This window comes from Loxodonta africana, chromosome 1 (assembly GCF_030014295.1).
Source record: "Loxodonta africana isolate mLoxAfr1 chromosome 1, mLoxAfr1.hap2, whole genome shotgun sequence".
In the NCBI taxonomy this organism is placed as follows: Eukaryota; Metazoa; Chordata; class Mammalia; order Proboscidea; family Elephantidae; genus Loxodonta; species Loxodonta africana.
Genome location: NC_087342.1, coordinates 142,991,836 through 142,996,393, shown reverse-complemented (window position 1 = coordinate 142,996,393; position 4,558 = coordinate 142,991,836). Strand labels below are relative to the sequence as shown.

The 4,558-nt window shown below is 40.4% G+C and overlaps 1 non-coding gene across 1 annotated transcript; it reads right to left on the bottom strand.

Moving 5' to 3' along the window:
• Nucleotides 1–954: 954 nt before the first annotated feature.
• LOC111750410 (U6 spliceosomal RNA) lies at nucleotides 955–1,061 on the bottom strand. Its single transcript, XR_002785544.1, has one exon. It is a non-coding gene; the product is annotated as a U6 spliceosomal RNA (small nuclear RNA).
• Nucleotides 1,062–4,558: the final 3,497 nt, after the last annotated feature.

Sequence of the window (4,558 nt, the reverse complement as noted above, 5' to 3'; positions counted from 1 at the left end):
AAGGTTGATGGCAACATGGGTAGGAGAATCCAAGAACCCTGCCTTTAACCTCACTGGTGATTCCATTATATCCCTTTACCCATTTCCGTAGAGTTGATTCTGACTCATGGTGACCCCGTACGTTACAGAGTAAAACTGTTCCACAGAGTTTTCTTGGCTGTTATCTTTATAGAAGGAGATTACCAGGCCTTTCTTCTGTGGTAACATTTATTATTGTTGTTAGGTACCATTGAGTTAGTTCCAACTTGTAGCAACCCTATGTACAACAGAAATACTGCCCAATTCTGAGCTACCCTCACAATTGTTGGTTTGTTTGAGCCCATTGTTACAGCCACCGTGTCAATCCATCTTGTTAAGGCTTTTCCTCTTCTTCGCTGACCCTCTACCTTACCAAGCATAATGTCCTTCTCCAGCAGACTATTCCCTCCTGATAACATGTTCAAAGTATGTGAAATGAAGTCCTGCCATCTTCCTTTCTAAGGAGCATTCTAGCTGTACTTCAGAGACAGATTTGTTCACTCTTCTGGCAGTCTGTGTTATAGTCAATATTCTTTACCAACACCATAATTCAAATGCATCAATTCTTCTTTAATCTTCTTTATTCATTGCCGGCTTTTGCATGCATATGAGGTAATCAAAAATACTATGCCTTGGGTCAGGCACACTTAGTCCTCAAAGTGATATCTTTGCTTTAAAACACTTTAAACAGTTCTTTTGCAACAGATTTACCCTATGCAATGCGTCTTTTTATTTCTTGACTGCTGCTTCCATGGGCATTGATTGCAGATCCAAGTTAAATGAAATCCTTGACAACTTCAATATTTTCTCCTTTTATCATAATGTTGCTTATTGGTCCAGTTGTGAGGATTTATGTTTTCTTTATGTTGAAGTATAATCCACACTGAAGGTTGCAGTCTTTTTTGTTTTTGTTTTTTTTTTTGGCTTTAATAAACAAAAAGTATGGAATGCTTCATGGATTTGCAGGTCATCCTTACGCAGGGGCCATGCTAATCTTCTCTGTATCATTTCAATTTTAGGATATGTGCTGCCGAAGTGAGCACCGACGGCTGTAGTATTTTAGCTTCATCAGCAAGTGCTTCAAGTTCTCTTCCTTTTCATCAAGCAAGGTTGTGTCATCTACATGTTGCAGGTTTGTTACTGAGTCTTCCTCCAATCCTGATGCAGCCTTTTTCTTCATATAGTCCAGCTTCTTTTATGCAGATTAATAAGTATGGTGAAAGAATACAATCCTAACACACACCTTTCCTGATTTGGAACCACGCAGTATCCCATTATTTTGTTTAAATGATTGGCTCTTGGTCTATGTCATGTTTCACGTGAGCACAATTAAGTATGCTGTGTACCACTGGGTGGGTTCCAACTGCCAAACTTTAGGCTAGCAGTGGATCATAAACTGCTTGTACCACCTGTTGTTGTTGTTAGATGCCGTTGAGTTGATTACTACTCATAGCAACCCTATGTACAACAGAACAAAACACTGCCTGGTGCTGCGCCATCCTTACAATCCTTGTTATGCTTGAGCTCATTGTTGTAGCCACTGTGTCAATCCACCTTGTTGAGGGTCGCTCTCTTTTACGCTGACCCTGTACTCTGCCAAGCATGATGTCCTTCTCCAGGTACTGATCCCTCCTGATGACATGTTCAATGTATGTAAAATGAGTCTTGCCATCCTTGCTTCTAAGGAGCACTCTGGTTGTACTTCTTCCAAGACAGATTTGTCCGTTCTTTCGGCAGTCCATGGTATATTCAATATTGTTCGCCAGTGCCACAATTCAAAGGCGTCAATTCTTCTTCAGTCTTCCTTATTCACTGTCTGGCTTTCACATGCACCATGGCTTGGGCCAGGTGCACCTTAGTCTTCAAGGTGGCATCTTTGCTTTTCAACACTTAAAGAGGTCCTTTGCAGCAGATTTTCCTAATGCAGTGCGTCGTTTGATTTCTTGACTGCTGCTTCCATGGCTGTTGATTGTGGATCCAAGTAAAATGAAATCCTTGACAACTTCAATCTTTTCTTCATTTCTCATGATGTTGCTCATTAGTCCAATTGTGAGGATTTTTGTTTTCTTTATGTTGAGGTGTAATCCATACTGAAGGCTGTGGTCTTTGATCTTCATTAGTAAGTGCTTCAAGTCCTTTTCACTTTCAGCAATCAAGGTTGTGTCATCCTCGTAATGCAGGTTCTTAATAAGTCTTCCTCCAATCCTGATGCCTCGTTCTTCTTCATGTAGTCCAGCTTTTCCAGTTATTTGCTGAGCATAGAGATTGAATAGGTATGGTGGAAGAATACTACCCTGATGCACACCTTTCCTGACTTTAAACCAATCAGTATCCCCTTGTTCTATCCAAGTAACTGCCTCTTGATCTATGTAAAGGTCCCTCATGAGCACAATTAAGTGTTCTAGAATGCCCATTCTTTGCAATGTTATCCGTAATTTGCTATGATCCACACAGCTGAATGCCTTTGCATAGTCAATAAAACATAGGTAAACATCCTTCTGGTACGTCCTTCTGGTATTCTCTGCTTTTGGCCAGGATCCATCTGACATCATCAATGATATCCCCGGTTCCACGTCCTCTTCTGAAACCAGCCTGAATTTCTGGCAGTTCCCTGTTGATATACTGCTGTAGCCGTTTTTGAAAGATCTTCAGCAAAATTTTGCTTTTGTGTGATATTAGTGATCAAAAATTATATTGTTCTATAATTTCTGCATTTGGTTGGACCACCTTTTTGGGGAATAGGTGTAAATATGGATCTCTTCCAGTCAGTTGTCCAGGAAGCTGTCTTCCATATTCCTTGGCATAGACAAGTGAGCACCTCCGGCCCTGCATCCATTTGTTGAAACATCTCAATTCCTGGAGCCTTGTTTTTCATCAATGCCTTCAGAGCATCTTGGACTTCTTCCTTCAGTATCATCGGTTCTTGATCATATGTTACCTCCTGAAATGTTTGAACATGGACTAATTCTTTTTGGTAAAATGACTGTGCATATTCCTTCCATCTTCTTTTGATGTTTCCTGTGTCATTTAATATTTTCCCCATAGATTCCTTCACTATTGCAACTCTAGGCTTGAATTTTTCCTTCAGTTCTTTCAGCTTGAGAAATGCCGAACGTGTTCTTCCCTTTTGGTTTTCTATCTCCTGCTCTTTGCACATGTCATTATAATACTATACTTTATCTTTTCGAGCCACCCTTTGAAATCTTCTGTTCAGTTCTTTTACTTCATTAACCCTTCCTTTTGCTTTAGTTGCTTGACTTTCATGAGCAAGTTTCAGAATCTCCTTTGATATCCATCTCGGCCTTTTCTTTCTTTCCTGTCTTTTCAATGACCTCTTGCTTTCTTTATGTATGATGTCCTTGATGTCATTCCACAACTGGTCTGGACTTCAGTTACTAGTGTTCAGTATGCCAAATCTACTCTTAAGATGGTCTTTAAATTCAGGTGGGATATACTCAATGTCATATTTTGGCTCTCATGGGCTTGCTCTGATTTTCTTCAGTTTCAGCTTGAATTTGCCTATGAGCAATGGATGGTCTGTTCCACAGTCGGCCCCTGTCCTTGTTCTGGCTGATGATATTGAGCTTTTCCATTGTCTCTTTCCACAGATGTAGTCAATTTGATTTCTGTGCATTCCATCTGTCAAGGTCCATGTGTATAGTCACCACTTATGTTCGTGAAAGAAGGTATTTGCGATGAAGAAGTCGTTGGTCTTGCAAACTCTATCATTTGATCTCTGGCATTGTTTCTGTCACCAAGGCCATATTTTCCAACTACCAATCCTTCTTCTTTGTTTCCAACTTTCACATTCCAATCACCAATAATTATCAATGCATCCTGGCTGCATGTTCGATCAATTTTGGACTGCAGCAGCTGATAAAAACCTTCTATTTCTTCATCTTTGGCCTTAGTGGTTGGTGCGTAAATTTGAATAATAGTCCTATTAACTGGTCTTCCTTGTAGGCATATGGATATTATCCTATCACTGACAGCATTGTACTTCAGGATGGATCTTGACATGTTCTTCTTGATGATGAATGCCACACTATTCCTCTTCAAGTTGCCATTCCCAACATAGTAGACTATATGATTGTCTGATTCAAAATGGCCAATACCAGTCCATTTCAGCTCACTAATGCCTAGGATATCAATGTTTATGCATTCCATTTCATTTTTGACGATTTCCAATTTTCCTAGATAAGTACTTCTTACATTCCAGGTTCCGATTACTAATAGATGTTTGCAGTTCTCATTTTGAGTCATGTCACATCAGCAAATGAAGGTCCTGAGAGCTTTACTCCATCGACATCATTAAGGTCGACTCTACTTTGAGGGAGCAGCTCTTCCCCAGTCATCTTTTGAGTGCCTTCCAACCTGGGCGGCTCATCTTCCAGCACTATATCAGACAATGTTCCACTGCTATTCGTAAGGGTTTCACTGGCTAATGCTTTTCAGAAGTAGACTGCTGGGTCCTTCTTCCTAGTCCGTCTTGTCTGAAAGCTGAAACCTGTCCTCCATGGGTGACCCTGCTGGAAATCTG